Below are 21,675 nucleotides of genomic sequence, written 5' to 3' on the forward strand. Positions count from 1 at the left end.
TTTTCAGTCCAGCCAACTGTGTCTGGGAAACCAGCCTTTCAGTCCAGCCAACTGTGTCTGGGAAACCAGCCTTTCAGTCCAGCCAACTGTGTCTGGGAAACCAGCCTTTCAGTCCAGCCAACTGTGTCTGGGAAACCAGCCTTTCAGTCCAGCCAACTGTGTCTGGGAAACCAGCCTTTCAGTCCAGCCAACTGTGTCTGGGAAACCAGCCTTTCAGTCCAGCCAACGGCTTCACTGTGTCTGGGAAACCAGCCTTTCAGTCCAGCCAACTGTGTCTGGGAAACCAGCCTTTCAGTCCAGCCAACTGTGTCTGGGAAACCAGCCTTTCAGTCCAGCCAACGGCTTCACTGTGTCTGGGAAACCAGCCTTTCAGTCCAGCCAACGGCTTCACTGTGTCTGGGAAACCAGTCTTTCAGTCCAGCCAACAGCTTCACTGTGTCTGGGAAACCAGCCTTTCAGTCCAGCCAACGGCTTCAGTCTGGGAAACCAGCCTTTCAGTCCAGCCAACGGCTTCAGTCTGGGAAACCAGCCTTTCAGTCCAACCAACAGCTTCACTGTGTCTGGGAAACCAGCCTTTCAGTCCAGCCAACGGCTTCACTGTGTCTGGGAAACCAGCCTTTCAATCCAGCCAACAGCTTCACTGTGTCTGGGAAACCAGCCTTTCAGTCCAGCCAACAGCTTCACTGTGTCTGTGAAACCAGCATTTCAGTCCAGCCAACAGCTTCACTGTGTCTGGGAAACCAGCCTTTCAGTCCAGCCAACAGCTTAACTGTGTCTGTGAAACCAGCCTTTCAGTCCAGCCAACAGCTTCACTGTGTCTGGGAAACCAGCCTTTCAGTCCAGCCAACAGCTTAACTGTGTCTGGGAAACCAGCCTTTCAGTCCCGCCAACAGCTTCAGTCTGGGAAACCAGCCTTTCAGTCCCGCCAACGGCTTAACTGTGTCTGGGAAACCAGCCTTTCAGTCCAGCCAACGGCTTCACTGTGTCTGGGAAACCAGCCTTTCAGTCCCGCCAACAGCTTCAGTCTGGGAAACCAGCCTTTCAGTCCAGCCAACAGCTTCACTGTGTCTGGGAAACCAGCCTTTCAGTCCCGCCAACAGCTTCAGTCTGGGAAACCAGCCTTTCAGTCCCGCCAACGGCTTAACTGTGTCTGGGAAACCAGCCTTTCAGTCCCGCCAACAGCTTCAGTCTGGGAAACCAGCCTTTCAGTCCAGCCAACAGCTTAACTGTGTCTGGGAAACCAGCCTTTCAGTCCCGCCAACAGCTTCAGTCTGGGAAACCAGCCTTTCAGTCCCGCCAACGGCTTAACTGTGTCTGGGAAACCAGCCTTTCAGTCCAGCCAACGGCTTCACTGTGTCTGGGAAACCAGCCTTTCAGTCCAGCCAACAGCTTAACTGTGTCTGGGAAACCAGCCTTTCAGTCCAGCCAACGGCTTCAGTCTGGGAAACCAGCCTTTCAGTCCAGCCAACAGCTTCACTGTGTCTGGGAAACCAGCCTTTCAGTATTGGTATGGGATAGTGCTTAGGATTTTTAGGCTGGGGGGGTATGGGATAATGCTTAGGATTTTTAGGCTGGGGGGGTACGGGATAGTGCTTCGGATTTTTAGGCTGGTGGGGTACGGGATAGTGCTTATGATTTTTAGGCTGGGGGGGTATGGGATAGTGCTTATGATTTTTAGGCTGGGGGGGTATGGGATAGTGCCTAGGATTTTTAGGCTGGGGGTACGGGATAGTGCTTATGATTTTTAGGCTGGGGGGGTATGGGATAGTGCCTAGGATTTTTAGGCTGGGGGGGTACGGGATAGTGCTTATGATTTTTAGGCTGGGGGGGTATGGGATAGTGCCTAGGATTTTTAGGCTGGGGGGGTACGGGATAGTGCTTATGATTTTTAGGCTGGGGGGGTATGGGATAGTGCCTAGGATTTTCAGGCTGGGGGGCTATGGGATAGTGCCTAGGATTTTTAGGCTGGGGGGGTATGGGATAGTGCCTAGGATTTTTAGGCTGGGGGGCTATGGGATAGTGCTTAGGATTTTTAGGCTGGGGGGTTATGGGATAGTGCCTAGGATTTTTAGGCTAGGGGGGTATGGGATAGTGCCTAGGATTTTTAGGCTGGGGGGGTATGGGATAGTGCCTAGGATTTTTAGGCTGGGGGGTATGGGATAGTGCCTAGGATTTTTAGGCTGGGGGTATGGGATAGTGCTTAGGATTTTTAGGCTGGGGGGGTATGGGATAGTGCTTAGGATTTTTCAGGCTGTGAGTTAAGGGGTAGGGGATAGTGCCTAGGGGTTGAATTGGGATTCAGGGGCCCTCACCTCCAGACGTTGTCATCGAAGGTGAACAATCCATAGAGAAAACAGATCAGGCCGACTACCGCAGCGAAGAACAGCATCTCAGTGTAGAAACCCAGCCAGGCAAAGTAGATCCCAATCTTCTCCCCGTAATACTTCCTGTTATGGGAAATACAACACAACCAATCAAACATCTTCTCCCTGTAATATTTCCTGTTATGGGAAATGCAACACAACCAATCAAACATCTTCTCCCCGTAATACTTCCTGTTATGGGAAATGCAACACAACCAATCAAACATCTTCTCCCCGTAATACTTCCTGTTATGGGAAATGCAACACAACCAATCAAACATCTTCTCCCCGTAATACTTCCTGTTATGGGAAATACAACACAACCAATCAAACATCTTCTCCCTGTAATACTTCCTGTTATGGGAAATACAACACAACCAATCAAACATCTTCTCCCCGTAATACTTCCTGTTATGGGAAATACAACACAACCAATCAAACATCTTCTCCCCGTAATACTTCCTGTTATGGGAAATACAACACAACCAATCAAACATCTTCTCCCTGTAATACTTCCTGTTATGGGAAATACAACACAACCAATCAAACATCTTCTCCCCGTAATACTTCCTGTTATGGGAAATACAACACAACCAATCAAACATCTTCTCCCCGTAATACTTCCTGTTATGGGAAATACAACACAACCAATCAAACATCTTCTCCCCGTAATACTTCCTGTTATGGGAAATACAACACAACCAATCAAACATCTTCTCCCCGTAATACTTCCTGTTATGGGAAATACAACACAACCAATCAAACATCTTCTCCCCGTAATACTTCCTGTTATGGGAAATACAACACAACCAATCAAACAACAACAAGTCTGTTTAGTGTCTAGAAAAAAGAGGACAACGTGGAGACTTGGTTCAAACAAACGCAGATAAATGACCTGTGCACTGCGCAGTTCACATTGAAAGGGGATTTCTGCATGAGCTGAAATCCTTGGAGTTAACAGGGAATGTGAGATCCGCAAACATTAGGGGCATTGCCTTAAAAGTACAGTATATCAATGTGCACAGGTTGTTAATCTGAGTTGGATTGAACGTCTGGCTTGGTGTCAGGCCCTACACCCAAACAAGGGCACTGCGTTCATCCACCTCTGGCCTGCTCGCCTCCCTACCACTGAGGAAGTACAGTTCCCGCTCAGCCCAGTCAAAACTGTTCGCTGCTCTGGCTCCCCAATGGTGGAACACACTCCCTCACGACGCCAGGACAGCGGAGTCAATCACCACCTTCCGGAGACACCTGAAACCCCACCTCTTTAAGGAATACCTAGGATAGGATAAAGTAATCCTTCTCACCCCCTTAAAAGATTTAGATGCACTATTGTAAAGTGGCTGTTCCACTGGATGTCATAAGGTGAATGCACCAATTTGTAAGTCGCTCTGGATAAGAGTGTCTGCTAAATGACTTAAATGTAATGTAATGTAAATGTGTTCTCACCGTATCAAGTTGAGGGGCTGCTCTTTGAAGAAACTGAAGAACTGGGCCCAGTGTTTGTAGAGGTTGAATCTCTCACTCTCACTGTTGGAATCCCTGGATGGTTTCCAGTATCGAGACTTTATACATACAGAGGGAGACAGATCATTTACCATGTCACGGTCCTACTGTTCATCCTTATCCATAACATTCAAAATTCAGATAAACCCCCCCCCCCAAAAAAAAGGTTTTTGTTTTTTTCTCTCCAGAAAATCCCAGTTGAAAGATTCCCAGAATCAAGAGGTAAATAAGCAGGGAATCTGGAATCCTCTCGCCAGGATTTCTGGAAAACCTGAGGATAGGCTACCTGCCGCCCCTCCACTCTAACCACTAGGCTACCTGCCGGCCCTCCACTCTAACCACTAGGCTACCTGCCGCCCCTCCACTCTAACCACTAGGCTACCTGCTGCCCCTCCACTCTAACCACTAGGCTACCTGCTGCCCCTCCACTCTAACCACTAGGCTACCTGCTGCCCCTCCACTCTAACCACTAGGCTACCTGCCGCCCCTCCACTCTAACCACTAGGCTACCTGCTGCCCCTCCACTCTAACCACTAGGCTACCTGCTGCCCCTCCACTCTAACCACTAGGCTACCTGCTGCCCCTCCACTCTAACCACGAGGCTACCTGCTGCCCCTCCACTCTAACCACTAGGCTACCTGCTGCCCCTCCACTCTAACCACTAGGCTACCTGCTGCCCCTCCACTCTAACCACTAGGCTACCTGCCACCCCTCCACTCTAACCACTAGGCTACCTGCCATCCCACAATGTGGAATGTCTCATTCCAAAAGGGGATGATAATAGGGCTGGGGTGGCAGGGTAGCCTAGTGGTTAGAGCGTTGGACTAGTAACCGAAAGGTTGCAAGTTCGACTCCCCGAGCTGACAAGGTACAAATCTGTCGTTCTGCCCCTGAACAGACAGTTAACCCACTGTTCCTCGGCCGTCATTGAAAATAAGAATTTGTTCTTAACTGACTTGCCTGGTTAAATAAAGGTAAAATAAATAAAAGGGTTCATTTTGATAAAGATACCCCCTTTTTGGGGGGCGGGGGGGATTACTATATGAACGACACATTGTGCACAAAACAATTCCTTGCCCATTTCCACCATTAGTTGACTTCACAGATGACTGTACGTCGATATGATATGAAACAACCTCACAAGAGCCCAGAGGGTAAAGCTGGTTAAAATGACATCACAACCAGTTTTCCCTGCTAGGAGAGAAGGTCACTTTAAGAGTTTTTTGGGGGGTCAATTCCATTTCAAATCCAGTCATTTCAGAAAGGAAATCAAATTACAATTCCAAATTTTTTTCTCATTGAAAAAGCATAGAATAAAAATTGTAATTGTAATTTCAGTTTCCGTCCTAAATTGTAATTGTAATTTCAGTGTACGTCCTAAATTGTAATTGTAATTTCAGTGTACGTCCTAAATTGACAGGGATTTAAAAGGGAATTGACCCCGACCCTGGTCACTGTTGGACAGTAGCCTCTTACGTCATGTAGTGGGAAGGCAGACCCGTAGGTGCCGTTGTTGAGCAGGCGCTTGATGCCCTTCTTGTCCTCTCTGTCCGTCTTGTGATAGGGACAACGGGCTAAGATGTAGTACACCTGGAGGGAGGAGAGAGAGAAATACATACATAGAGATTCACACTTCTACAAATAGAGAACTGTCTACAAGTCACTATACTGCCATGACTACATTCCAAATTAATTTATAAAGCCATTTTTACATCGACGGTTGCTTCACAGCCAGGAAGAAACCGTGAGGAGAGAACTCAGGAGAGAAGTCCTTCGATTCTCTTATACAAAAAAACCCTTTACGTTTAAGCCTACTTACTATCCTGTTGCGGACGGAAGGAGGGAAGAATGTCTCCTTGTCATCGATGAGGAAGAAGTCAATCTTTCCCTTGTTGAAAGGTGAGGTGAAATAGTCAGGTTCAGGATTCATAATGTGGTCCGGTAGACGGAAAGGAGTGAACAGCCAGTCCATGGGAATGTCCTGGAAGAAGAACATATTAAGAAAAACAATACTTCACTTTCCAAGCTAGTCTGTTTTGTGCCGTGATGCCAACACCTTGTCACCACAAACATGTTTTCGGATGACAATGACAACAATGTAGTTGGCATGAACACAAACAGATCTGGGATCAGGCTACCGTTTGAACCTACAGTCCAAAGACTGGCCAGATATTTTCTTTCAGTCCTGGTATTGGAACCAATCCGTTTTGCTTGGCCCGCCTCGCTAACCGCTAGGCTACCTGGTTGACTACTGTACCTGGTGAACGGGGATGTCGTTTTCCTTGAAGGGAACCTTGATCTTGAGGACATCGGCGTAAGTGGCCAGAACCTCCCATGGAGCGTGGATCTTCACAAAGTACGTCTTCCTGTCATCTGACACCTGATTGGAGGAGAGAGATGGAGAAATGGAGAGATAGATAGAAGTGGAGATGGATGGACAGACAGGAAGATGGACAGACAAACAGACACAGCCTGTCAATTATTTAACCAATAGCCAAGTTTAGCTACTTAAGTTCACCTCCACCACCACAAATAAACCATTTTCCTGTACTGTGGTATGAAGTTGATAAACCAGAGTATTTCTATTGATCTATCGCCCCCCTGGTGGTGAGAAAGAGTAATGGCATCCCCCTGTACAAAAACACTGCCAGGACAGTCTGTCCTTGTATACTAAATATCTCTCCCCCGGTGGTGAGAAAGAGTAATGGCATCCCCCTGTACAAAAACACTGCCAGGACAGCATGTCCCTGTATACTAAAAATCTCTTGTTTCAGACCTATGTTCATTCACTAGCCTGGTCTCAGATCTGTTTATGCTGCGTTGCTAACTCCTCTGGTCCAATGGTGTTAGAAACACAGACATATATGGGACCAGGCTATTTATTCACCAGAACTTGGCTAGATGTAATCAGATAAACCTTCAGGGCAGGAATCTTACCGATTTATCCTCTGTCTCCAGCTCCAGCCCTGCTTTCTGTAGGTTAGCCTCGTACTCCCTCCGCCTCTCCTGTTGACATAACATAGAAGGAAGAAAAGAGAAGAGGAGAGAGGAGCATAGAGGGGAAGAGAGGAGAGGAGAGACGATAGGAGAGGAGAGAGGATAGGATAGGAGAGGAGAGAGGATAGGATAGGATAGGATAGGAGAGGAGAGGAGAGAGGATAGGAGAGGAGAGGAGAGAGGACAGGAAAGGAGAGGAGAGATGTTAGGAGAGGAGAGACGAGGAGAGGAGAGATGATAGGATATGAGAGGAGAGAGGATAGGAGAGGAGAGGAGAGGAGAGAGAGATAGGAGAGGAGAGGAGAGGAGAGAGGATAGGAGAGGAGAGGATAGGAGAGGAGAGGAGAGAGGATAGGAGAGGAGAGGAGAGAGGATAGGAGAGGAGAGGAGAGACGATAGGAGAGGAGAGAGGATATGAGAGGATACCCCAACATGTCTCCCTACTCCCATTACCCCAACATGTCTCCCCATCCCATTACCCCAACATGTCTCCCTACTCCCATTACCCAAACATGTCTCTCTACTCCCCATCCCATTACCCCAACATGTCTCCCCATCCCATTACCCCAACATGTCTCCCTACTCCCATTACCCCAACATGTCTCTCTACTCCCATTACCCCAACATGTCTCCCAACTCCCCATCCCATTACCCCAACATGTCTCCCTACTCCCCATCCCATTACCCCAACATGTCCCCCCATCCCATTACCCCAACATGTCTCCCCATCCCATTACCCCAACATGTCTCCCTACTCCCCATCCCATTACCCCAACATGTCTCCCTACTCCCCATCCCATTACCCCAACATGTCTCCTCCCATACTCCCATTACCCCAACATGTCTCCCTACTCCCATTACCCCAACATGTCTCCCTACTCCCATTACCCCAACATGTCTCCCTACTCCCCATCCCATTACCCCAACATGTCTCTCTACTCCCATTACCCCAACATGTCTCCCTACTCCCATTACCCCAACATGTCTCCCTACTCCCATTACCCCAACATGTCTCCCTACTCCCATTACCCCAACATGTCTCCCTACTCCCATTACCCCAACATGTCTCCCTACTCCCATTACCCCAACATGTCTCCCTACTCCCATTACCCCAACATGTCCCCCTAATCCCATTACCCCAACATGTCTCCCTACTCCCCATCCCATTACCTCAACATGTCTCTCTACTCCCATTACCCAACATGTCTCTCTACTCCCATTACCCCAACATGTCTCTCTACTCCCCATACCATTACCCCAACATGTCTCCCTACTCCCATTACCCCAACATGTCTCCCCATCCCATTACCCCAACATGTCTCCCTACTCCCATTACCCCAACATGTCTCCCTACTCCCATTACCCCAACATGTCTCCCTACTCCCATTACCCCAACATGTCTCCCTACTCCCATTACCCCAACATGTCTCCCCATCCCATTACCCCAACATGTCTCCCTACTCCCATTACCCCAACATGTCTCCTACTCCCATTACCCCAACATGTCTCTCTACTCCCATCCCATTACCCCAACATGTCTCTCTACTCCCCATCCCATTACCCCAACATGTCTCTCTACTCCCATTACCCCAACATGTCTCCCTACTCCCATTACCCCAACATGTCTCCATCCCATTACCCCAACATGTCTCCTACTACTCCCATCCCATTACCCCAACATGTCTCCCTACTCCCATTACCCCAATTACAACATGTCTCCCTACTCCCATTACCCCAACATGTCTCCCTACTCCCATTACCCCAACATGTCTCCCTACTCCCATTACCCCAACATGTCTCCCTATTACTCATGTCCCCATTTACCCCAACATGTCTCTCTACTCCCCATCCCATTACCCCAACATGTCTCCCATTACTACTCCCCATTACCCCAACATGTCTCCCTACCCCCATCCCATTACCCCAACATGTCTCCCCATCCCATTACCCCAACATGTCTCCCCATCCCATTACCCCAACATGTCTCCCTACTCCCCATCCCATTACCCCAACATGTCTCCCTACTCCCCATCCCATTACCCCAACATGTCTCCCCCCCATCCCATTACCCCATTACAACATGTCTCCCCTACTCCCATTACCCCAACATGTCTCCCTACTCCCATTACCCCAACATGTCTCCCTACTCCCATTACCCCAACATGTCTCCCCATCCCATTACCCCAACATGTCTCCCTACTCCCATTACCCCAACATGTCTCCCTACTCCCCATCCCATTACCCCAACATGTCTCCCCCATCCCATTACCCCAACATGTCTCCCTACTCCCCATCCCATTACCCCAACATGTCTCCCTACTCCCATTACCCCAACATGTCTCCCCCCCATCCCATTACCCCAACATGTCTCCCTCCCCACTCCCATTACCCCAACATGTCTCCCTACTCCCATTACCCCAACATGTCTCCCCACTCCCATTACCCAACATGTCTCCCTACTCCCATTACCCCAACATGTCTCCCTCCCACTCCCCATCCCATTACCCCAACATGTCTCCTACTTACCCCAACATGTCCCATTACCCCAACATGTCTCTCTACTCCCCATCCCATTACCCCAACATGTCTCCCTACTCCCATTACCCCAACATGTCTCCCTACTCCCATTACCCCAACATGTCTCCCTACTCCCATTACCCCAACATGTCTCCCTACTCCCATTACCCCAACATGTCTCCCTACTCCCATTACCCCAACATGTCTCCCTACTCCCCATCCCATTACCCCAACATGTCTCCCTACTCCCATTACCCCAACATGTCTCCCCATCCCATTACCCCAACATGTCCCCCCCATACTCCCATTACCCCAACATGTCTCCCCTACTCCCATTACCCATCTCCCTACTCCCATTATCCCAACATGTCTCCCTACTCCCCATTACCCCAACATGTCTCCCCAACTCCCATTACCCCAACATGTCTCCCTACTCCCATTACCCCAACATGTCTCCCTACTCCCATTACCCCAACATGTCTCCCTACTCCCATTACCCCAACATGTCTCCCTACTCCCCATCCCATTACCCCAACATGTCTCCCTACTCCCCATCCCATTACCCCAACATGTCTCCCTACTCCCATTACCCCAACATGTCTCCCTACTCCCATTACCCCAACATGTCTCCCTACTCCCATTACCCCAACATGTCTCCCTACTCCCATTACCCCAACATGTCTCCCTACTCCCCATCCCATTACCCCAACATGTCTCCCTACTCCCATTACCCCAACATGTCTCCCTACTCCCATTACCCCAACATGTCTCCCTACTCCCATTACCCCAACATGTCTCCCTATCCCATTACCCAACATGTCTCCCTACTCCCATTACCCCAACATGTCCCCCTATCCCATTACCCCAACATGTCTCCCTAATCCCATTACCCCAACATGTCTCCCATCCCATTACCCCAACATGTCTCCCTACTCCCATTACCCCAACATGTCTCCCTACTCCCATTATCCCAACATGTCCCCTACTCCCATTACCCCAACATGTCTCTCTACTCCCATTACCCCAACATGTCTCCCTACTCCCCATCCCATTACCCCAACATGTCTCCCTACTCCCATTACCCCAACATGTCTCCCTACTCCCATTACCCCAACATGTCTCCCCACTCCCATTACCCCAACATGTCTCCCCATCCCATTACCCCAACATGTCTCCCTACTCCCCATCCCATTACCCCAACATGTCTCCCTACTCCCCATCCCATTACCCCAACATGTCTCCCTACTCCCCATCCCATTACCCCAACATGTCTCCCTACTCCCATTACCCCAACATGTCTCCCTACTCCCATTACCCCAACATGTCCCCCTACTCCCATTACCCCAACATGTCTCCCCATCCCATTACCCCAACATGTCTCCCCATCCCATTACCCCAACATGTCTCCCTACTCCCATTACCCCAACATGTCTCCCTACTCCCCATCCCATTACCCCAACATGTCTCCCTACTCCCCATCCCATTACCCCAACATGTCTCTCTACTCCCATTACCCCAACATGTCTCCCTACTCCCCATCCCATTACCCCAACATGTCCCCCTACTCCCATTACCCCAACATGTCTCCCTACTCCCATTACCCCAACATGTCTCCCTACTCCCATTACCCCAACATGTCTCTCTACTCCCATTACCCCAACATGTCTCCCTACTCCCCATCCCATTACCCCAACATGTCTCCCTACTCCCATTACCCCAACATGTCTCCCTACTCCCATTACCCCAACATGTCCCCCTACTCCCATTACCCCAACATGTCTCCCTACTCCCATTACCCCAACATGTCTCCCCATCCCATTACCCCAACATGTCTCCCCATCCCATTACCCCAACATGTCTCCCTACTCCCATTACCCCAACATGTCTCCCTACTCCCATTACCCCAACATGTCTCCCTACTCCCATTACCCCAACATGTCTCCCTACTCCCATTACCCCAACATGTCTCCCTACTCCCATTACCCCAACATGTCTCCCTACTCCCATTACCCCAACATGTCTCCCTACTCCCATTACCCCAACATGTCTCTCTACTCCCATTACCCCAACATGTCTCCCTACTCCCATTACCCCAACATGTCCCCCTACTCCCATTACCCCAACATGTCTCCCTAATCCCATTACCCCAACATGTCTCCCTACTCCCATTATCCCAACATGTCCCCCTACTCCCATTACCCCAACATGTCTCCCTACTCCCATTACCCCAACATGTCTCCCCTACTCCCATTATCCCAACATGTCCCCCTACTCCCATTACCCCAACATGTCTCTCTACTCCCATTACCCCAACATGTCTCCCTACTCCCATCCCATTACCCCAACATGTCCCTCTACTCCCATTACCCCAACATGTCTCCCTACTCCCATTATCCCAACATGTCCCCCTACTCCCATTATCCCAACATGTCTCCCCATCCCATTACCCCATCATGTCTCCCTACTCCCCATCCCATTACCCCAACATGTCTCCCTACTCCCCATACCATTACCCCAACATGTCCCCCTACTCCCATTACCCCAACATGTCTCCCTACTCCCCATCCCATTACCCCAACATGTCTCCCTACTCGCCATCCCATTATCCCAACATGTCCCCCTACTCCCATTACCCCAACATGTCTCCCCATCCCATTACCCCAACATGTCTCCCTACTCCCATTACCCCAACATGTCTCCCTACTCCCATTATCCCAACATGTCCCCTACTCCCATTACCCCAACATGTCTCCTACTCCCATTACCCCAACATGTCTCCCTACTCCCATTATCCCAACATGTCCCCTACTCCCATTACCCCAACATGTCTCTCTACTCCCATTACCCCAACATGTCTCCCTACTCCCCATCCCATTACCCCAACATGTCCCCCCTACTCCCATTACCCCAACATGTCTCCCCACTCCCATTACCCCAACATGTCCCCCTACTCCCATTACCCCAACATGTCTCCCCATCCCATTACCCCAACATGTCTCCCTACTCCCCATCCCATTACCCCAACATGTCTCCCTACTCCCCATCCCATTACCCCAACATGTCTCCCTACTCCCCATCCCATTACCCCAACATGTCTCCCTACTCCCATTACCCCAACATGTCTCTCTACTCCCATTACCCCAACATGTCCCCCTACTCCCATTACCCCAACATGTCTCCCCATCCCATTACCCCAACATGTCTCCCCATCCCATTACCCCAACATGTCTCCCTACTCCCCATCCCATTACCCCAACATGTCTCCCTACTCCCCATCCCATTACCCCAACATGTCTCCCTACTCCCCATCCCATTACCCCAACATGTCTCCCTACTCCCATTACCCCAACATGTCTCCCTACTCCCATTACCCCAACATGTCTCCCTACTCCCCATCCCATTACCCCAACATGTCCCCCTACTCCCCATCCCATTACCCCAACATGTCTCCCAGTGGCCTCCATAATTATTAAATTAAGAAGTTTGGAACCACCTACACTTTTCCTAGAGCAGGCTGCCCGGCCAAACTGAGCAATCAGAGGATAAGGGCCTTGGTCAGGGAGGTAACCAAGAACCCGATGGTCACTCTGACAGAGCTCTTTGCAGCACTCCACCAATCAGGCCTTTATGATAGAGTTGCCAGACAGTAGCCCCTCCTCAGTAAAAGGCACATGACAGCCTGCTTTATTTGCTAAAAAGGCACCCAAAGGACTCTCAGACCATGAGAAACAAGATTGAACCCTTTGGCCTGAATGCCAAGTGTCACGTCTGGAGGAAACCTGACACCATCCCTACGGTGAAGCATGGTGGTGGCAGCATCATGCTGTGGGGATGTGTTTCAGCGGCAGGGACTGGGAGACTAGTCAGGATCTAGGGAAAGATGAACGAAGCAAAGTACAGAGAGATCCTTGATGAAAACCTGCTCCAGAGAGCTCAGGATCTCAGACTGGGGCGAAGATTCACCTTCCAACAGGACAACGACCCTAAGTACACAGCCAAGACAACACATGAGTCGCTTCGGGACAAGTCTCTGAATGTCCTTGAGTGGCTCAGCCAGAGCCCGGACTAGAACCCGGTCAAACATCGCTGGAGAGACCCTGAAAATAGCTGCGCAGCAACGCTCCCCCCATCCAACCTGACGGAGCTTGAGAGAATCTGCAGAGTAGAATGGGAGAAATTCCCCAAATACAGGTGTGCCAAGCTTGTAGCGTCATACCCAAGAAGACTCTATGTTGTAATCACTGCTAAAGGTGCTTCAACAAAGCACTAAGTAAAGTGTCTCAAAACTAAATGTGATATTTCTGTTTGTTTTTTTATACATTTGCTAAAATTTCAAAAAAACGTTTTTGTTTTTTCATTATGTGGCATTGTGTGTAGATTGATGAGGGAAAAAATACTATTTGATCAATTTTATAATAAGGATGTAATATAACAAAATCAAAGGGTCTGAATACTTTCCGAATGCACTGTATATCATTATACACCACTTTATCATGTGGACTTTGTGTACAGGAAGCTCCACCTCAAAATGGCTACTTCTCCCACACAGCAAATAGTACTCAAACAACAAAGTTACCAAGGAAAGTAAGGGTCAATTCAAGGCTAACTCAAAGCAGGAGGCAGATGATAAGGACATTCCATTCCATGGGGCTCGGTCACTGGCTAGGAATGAGGAAGTATAGGTACTGTAGCTTAGCTTAGTTTAAATGTTTCATCTTGTTTCAAGGTATTTGTGTCATGTAGCTTATTTCTGAAATATGAACACTATCAACAGTCAGTGCTTGCTATTATGAACAGCTTGGCAAGAGACGAACCCAGCTGGTGCTGACAAGTGAGGTGAGTCAAGTAAGGTGAGTCAAGTAAAGTGAAGTGAGTCAATTAAAGTGTGTCAAGTAAAGTGAAGTGAGTCAAGTAAAGTGAGTCAAGTAAAGTGAGTCAAGTAAAGTGAGTCAAGTAAAGTGAGTCAAGTAAAGTGAGTTAAGTGAAGTGAGTTAAGTAAAGTGAGTCAAGTAAAGTGAGTCAAGTAAAGTGAGTCAAGTAAAGTGAGTCAAGTGAGTCAAGTAAAGTGAGTCAAGTGAAGGAAGAGTGCTATGTATTACAGCATCCTGAATTATGTTCATACATCTTATTCACCCTGTATTATTGTAGTATTAGCAACTACAGAGCCATGTAGCCGGATTAAACCAGAACGAACTCTGAACTCACAACGGAATGGAGCATTCAGTCAGGTTTTACCCAGGCGGTGTCCCGAACTCACAACGGAATGGAGCATTCAGTCAGGTTTTACCCAGGCGGTGTCCTGAACTCACAACGGAATGGAGCAATCAGTCAGGTTTTACCCAGGCGGTGTCCTGAACTCACAACGGAATTGAGCATTCAGTCAGGTTTTACCCAGGCGGTGTCCTGAACTCACAACGGAATGGAGCATTCAGTCAGGTTTTACCCAGGCGGTGTCCTGAACTCACAACGGAATGGAGCATTCAGTCAGGTTTTACCCAGGCGGTGTCCTGAACTCACAACGGAATGGAGCATTCAGTCAGGTTTTACCCAGGCGGTGTCCTGAACTCACAACGGAATGGAGCATTCAGTCAGGTTTTACCCAGGCGGTGTCCTGAACTCACAACGGAATGGAGCATTCAGTCAGGTTTTACCCAGGCGGTGTCCTGAACTCACAACGGAATGGAGCATTCAGTCAGGTTTTACCCAGGCGGTGTCCTGAACTCACAACGGAATGGAGCATTCAGTCAGGTTTTACCCAGGCGGTGTCCTGAACTCACAACGGAATGGAGCATTCAGTCAGGTTTGGCCCAGGCGGTGTCCTGAACTCACAACGGAATGGAGCATTCAGTCAGGTTTGACCCAGGCGGTGTCCTGAACTCACAACGGAATGGAGCATTCAGTCAGGTTTTACCCAGGCGGTGTCCTGAACTCACAACGGAATGGAGCATTCAGTCAGGTTTGACCCAGGCGGTGTCCTGAACTCACAACGGAATGGAGCATTCAGTCAGGTTTTACCCAGGCGGTGTCCTGAACTCACAACGGAATGGAGCATTCAGTCAGGTTTGACCCAGGCGGTGTCCTGAACTCACAACGGAATGGAGCATTCAGTCAGGTTTTACCCAGGCGGTGTCCTGAACTCACAACGGAATGGAGCATTCAGTCAGGTTTTACCCAGGCGGTGTCCTGAACTCACAACGGAATGGAGCATTCAGTCAGGTTTTACCCAGGCGGTGTCCTGAACTCACAACGGAATGGAGCATTCAGTCAGGTTTTACCCAGGCGGTGTCCTGAACTCACAACGGAATGGAGCATTCAGTCAGGTTTTACCCAGGCGGTGTCCTGAACTCACAACGGAATGGAGCATACAGTCAGGTTTTACCCAGGCGGTGTCCTGTGCCCAGAAACCAGTATTTAAGTATCACTGAGAATTACAATGAAACCCCTGCGATGACAATGCACTTGACAACTATTTGCAGTAGAAGGAAGTGTAGTTGATAGTGAGGTGTGTTTCTGAAGGTTGTATTTTACCTGTTTCCTCTCTCCGTCCCGGTCATCCACATAGGACAGGACGAAGTCAATCCTCCTCTTTCCATCCCGGAAGAACACAGAGTCCTTACTCTGCTGATGCTTGTCAACCTGGGAGGAGACAGACAACACACACACAGACAAACAGTCAACACACACCAATACACCGTCAACACACACCAATACACAGTCAACACACACCAATACACAGTCAACACACACCAATACACAGTCAACCACAGTCAACCACAGTCAACACAGACCAATACACAGTCAACACACACCAATACACAGTCAACCACAGTCAACACACACCAATACACAGTCAACACACACCAACACACAGTCAACCACAGTCAACCACAGTCAACACACACCAATACACAGTCAACACACACCAATACACAGTCAACACACACCAATACACAGTCAACACACACCAATACACAGTCAACACACACCAACACACAGTCAACCACAGTCAACCACAGTCAACACACACCAATACACAGTCAACACACACCAATACACAGTCAACACACACCAATACACAGTCAACCACAGTCAACCACAGTCAACACAGACCAATACACAGTCAACACACACCAATACACAGTCAACCACAGTCAACACACACCAATACACAGTCAACACACAAACACAGTCAGCTGACATTCCCAGGTATAGGGCCCGTTTCCCAGACATAGCTATTTATTCCAGTTCTCGGCTTAATCTATGTAAATGGAGTCTCTGTCTGGGAAAATGGTCCATGAAGTACATCACCACACAGGAAAGCCTTGGATGCCTTGAAATGCAAACAGCCTTCAGTTCACTCCAACTTCAAGGTTTGATTATCTCTCTACACAGGCGTTTCAAGGTAGAACCAAAGCTAAACACATTATTGTAAAAAGCCAGACCTCTGAACCGAGCTATCCACAGCACAGCAACGCCACTGCAAATCAATCTATATACTGTCACTGTAACAAGATACATGGAACCAAGATGAAGAATCACACACAGCATCACAGTATTACCGCCCCTGCAGAAACGGAGCCGGATGATGAGGACATGCAAGGAGCAGGAGCAACGCAATTCAACCACGGCTGAAATGTTCTATGTTCCATTAAGCATAGTTACATTGAGCTTATCAGGAGGTCTGAATCTTGTTTTATCCACATTAGAACTGACCATGGGTTGGTCATTATCTTAATACACTGAGTCATGGTCTGGTTATTATCTTAATACACTCAGTCATGGTCTGGTCATTATCTTAATACACTGGTCATTATTTTAATAAACTGAGTCATGGTCTGGTCATTATCTTAATACACTGAGTCATGGTCTGGTCATTATCTTAATACACTGAGTCATGGTCTGGGTCTTCAGTAATATCGGTTAACCCAGAAATAAAATTGTACAGAATTTGTTTACATAGTATGTCCACGAGAGGTTAGGTCTTGAAAGGTTGGGTCTTAGTCTGGATCTCAAAGACGTCTGTCATGATTATAGGTTGGGCCTGTGTCTCAAGGACATCGGTCTTGACTCTATCTCTGGTTAGTTAACAGATTACAGTAGCCTCTGTCCAAGACGGCACACAGAGCATTCCCACTGGGCGCACCATGTCATTTCAACGTGGATAATATTTGGTTGAGATTACAAACTCTGCCAAAAGTTAGTTTCATTTCCTATGTTTTGTCACTATGCTTTCAACCATCTTAAAAACAACAAAATTCCAATGGAAAAAATAGCATCTGATTGTTGGTTTTAGTTCACCGAAATGTCTATCACTGCTAGGGGTGTGCCGAGTAGTCGGACAAAATGAGTATCGCATTGGACATGGGTACATTTTTTGTATACGCGTAAGATCCGAGTATATTTTGTAATTATCTGTGATCGTAAAAATAAATCAGTTATTTTCGGGTGCCAGCAAGCATCTTTCTCACGTCAGTCAGTCCCAGAGTTTCTAAAGCGTACTGTACTGTCTTTGAGTCAGTCATGTGCGACGTTCTACGTGCACTAGATAACTTAACTGGCTGGTTTGCCTGTCTGTAAATAGATGGGCGGGTTGTACGTTCATCCTGCCGCTCTGATTGGATAGAGAGAAGCTGTATTTCTCTGTCCATTCGCTTCATCATTTCGATCACTTTTCCTCGCGTGTTTTCAGTCTGATCATTCAGATTGCTGCTGCCTGCTAGTATGATAAATCACAAGGTGAGGATGTTTGTTGTCAAGCGATCAATGTGCATAATATCTAACAAGTGGGGCAAAGGGTAGGGAAAACATATGAAACCTCTGACCGAGTGACAGCAAACTTCGCTGCCCGCTGCAAATTGAGGACACACAGACACAACACTCCGCACACGGCTCCTAATCTGCAGCTTTTTTTTTGCAGCGAGAACGTGAAACTGGCAATTTCTGGAAACGATTCTGAATACCAGTATTGCCATGTCGGCACATCCCGAATCATTGCACTTTCAACCATTTAAAAGCACAGCAAAGTTCGGGGAATACAATGAAAAATAGTGTTTATTTATATAAAAAAATGCCAACTGGGAACACAGTAACCTCAAAATGTCGCCATGCACGTTAACTCATTTTATAGTCCCAACCTCTGGTTATGTGTTGGTCTGGGTCTCAAGGACTTCTGTCTTGATTAGAGGCCATGGGTAACTGGAGAGAGATCTCAATTAAATGTCAACAAGACAAGACTGACTACTGAACAGTAAAAGAAAATAACAAAGTGAAGTTCCGTGACTGGTACTGGGCATGGTAGACCAATAGCAACAGTCTAATTAGCATATCACCCAGAATGAAGTGAGGTACTGGGCATGGTAGACCAATAGCAACAGTCTAGTTAGCATATCACTCAGAATGAAGTGAGGTACTGGGCATGGTAGACCAATAGCAACAGTCTAATTAGCATATCACCCAGAATGAAGTGAGGTACTGGGCATGGTAGACCAATAGCAACAGTCTAGTTAGCATATCACTCAGAATGAAGTGAGGTACTGGGCATGGTAGACCAATAGCAACAGTCTAATTAGCATATCACCCAGAATGAAGTGAGGTACTGGGCATGGTAGACCAATAGCAACAGTCTAGTTAGCATATCACTCAGAATGAAGTGAGGTACTGGGCATGGTAGACCAATAGCAACAGTCTAGTTAGCATATCACTCAGAATGAAGTGAGGTACTGGGCATGGTAGACCAATAGCAACAGTCTAGTTAGCATATCACTCAGAATGAAGTGAGGTACTGGGCATGGTAGACCAATAGCAACAGTCTAGTTAGCATATCACTCAGAATGAAGCGAGGTACTGGGCATGGTAGGCCTATCTATATATTGGAACATGCTGTAACTTTTTGTAAATCTAGCCTTGTCCCAGAACTGTTTGTGCTGTCTATCTGGCAAGACAGCACAAACAGTTCTGGGACAAGGCTAGATTTACAAAAAGTTACTGCACGTTCCAATATATAGATCAGAGATCAGGCTGGCCTGATCACCGGCGACAATGAGACAGCCTATAGGAAGGAGGTCAGAGACCTGGCAGTGCTGTGCCAGGACAACAACCTCTCCCTCAACGATGAGACAGCATATAGGGAGGAGGTCAGAGACCTGGCAGTGCTGTGCCAGGACAACAACCTCTCCCTCAACGATGAGACAGCATATAGGGAGGAGGTTAGAGACCTGGCAGTGCTGTGCCAGGACGACAACCTTTCCCTCACCGTCAGCAAGACAAAGGAGCTGAACGTGGACTACCGGAAACAGAGGGCCTAGCACGCCCCTTTCACATTGACGGGGCTGTAGTGGAGTGGGTTGAGAGCTTCCAAGTTCCTCGGTGTCCAGATCACTAAGGAACTATCATGGTCCAAATACACCAAGATAGTCGTGAAGAGGGCACGACAACACCTTTTCCCCTCAGGAGACTGAAAAGATTTGGCATGGGTCCTCAGATCTTCCTTAAAGTCCTACAGCTGCACCATTGAGAACATCTTGACTGGCTGCATCACCGCTTGGTATGGCAACTGCTCGGCATCCAACCACAAGGCGCTACAGAGGGTAGTGCGTACATCATTGGGGCCGAGTTCCCTTACGACCCAGGACCTCTATACCAGGCGGTGTCAGAGGAAGGCCATGAAAATAGTCAAAGACATCAGCCACCCTAGTCATAGACTGTTCTCTCTGCTACCGCACGGCAAGCATAGCGATGTACCAAGTCTGGAATCAACAGGACCCTGAACAGCTTCTACCCCTAAGCCATAAGACTGCTAAATAAAATCTAATCAAATCAAAGTTTATTTGTCACGGGCGCCAAATACAACAGGTAATACCTTACAGTGAAATGCTTACTTACAGGCTCTAACCAACAGTGCAAAAAGGTATTAGGTGAACAATAGATAAGTAAAGAAATAAAACAACAGTAAAAGACAGGTTACATACAGTAGAGAGGTTATATACAGTAGAGAGGTTATATACAGTAGAGAGGTTATATACAGTAGAGAGGTTATATACAGTAGAGAGGCTATATACAGTAGAGAGGCTATATACAGTAGAGATGTTATATACAGTCGAGAGGTTACATACAGTAGAGAGGCTATATACAGTAGAGAGGCTATATACAGTAGAGAGGTTATATACAGTAGAGAGGTTATATACAGTAGAGAGGCTCTATACAGTAGAGAGGCTATATACAGTAGAGAGGCTATATACAGTAGAGGTTATATACAGTAGAGAGGCTATATACAGTAGAGAGGCTATATACAGTAGAGAGGCTATATACAGTAGAGAGGCTATATACAGTAGAGAGGCTATATACAGTAGAGGTTATATACAGTAGAGAGGTTATATACAGTAGAGAGGTTATATACAGTAGAGAGGTTATATACAGTAGAGGCTATATACAGTAGAGAGGCTATATACAGTAGAGAGGTTATATACAGTAGAGAGGCTATATACAGTAGAGAGGCTATATACAGTAGAGAGGTTATATACAGTAGAGGCTATATACAGTAGAGAGGCTATATACAGTAGAGAGGTTATATACAGTAGAGAGGCTATATACAGTAGAGAGGCTATATACAGTAGAGAGGCTACATACAGTAGAGAGGTTATATACAGTAGAGAGGCTATATACAGTAGAGGGGTTACATACAGTAGAGAGGTTATATACAGTAGAGAGGTTATATACAGTAGAGAGGTTATATACAGTAGAGAGGTTATATACAGTAGAGAGGCTATATAGAGTAGAGAGGCTATATACAGTAGAGAGGCTATATACAGTAGAGAGGTTATATACAGTAGAGAGGTTATATACAGTAGAGAGGTTATATACAGTAGAGAGGTTATATACAGTAGAGGGCTATATAGAGTAGAGAGGCTATATACAGTAGAGGCTATATACAGTAGAGAGGCTATATACAGTAGAGAGGCTATATACAGTAGAGAGGCTACATACAGTAGAGAGGCTCTATACAGTAGAGAGGCTATATACAGTAGAGAGGCTATATACAGTAGAGAGGCTATATACAGTAGAGAGGCTATATACAGTAGAGAGGCTACATACAGTAGAGAGGCTATATACGGTAGAGGTTATATACAGTAGAGAGGTTATATACAGTAGAGAGGTTATATACAGTAGAGAGGCTACATACAGTAGAGAGGCTATATACAGTAGAGAGGCTATATACAGTAGAGAGGCTATATACAGTAGAGAGGCTATATACAGTAGAGAGGCTACATACAGTAGAGAGGCTATATACAGTAGA

At 47.5% G+C, this 21,675-nt stretch overlaps 1 pseudogene; it reads right to left on the reverse strand.

Annotated features, from left to right (window-relative positions):
- Window positions 1-21,675, reverse strand: part of LOC118379673 (anoctamin-5-like) — a 143,497-nt pseudogene that overhangs the window by 53,311 nt on the left and 68,511 nt on the right.

Source organism: Oncorhynchus keta, chromosome 17, assembly GCF_023373465.1.
Source record: "Oncorhynchus keta strain PuntledgeMale-10-30-2019 chromosome 17, Oket_V2, whole genome shotgun sequence".
Lineage (NCBI taxonomy): Eukaryota > Metazoa > Chordata > Actinopteri > Salmoniformes > Salmonidae > Oncorhynchus > Oncorhynchus keta.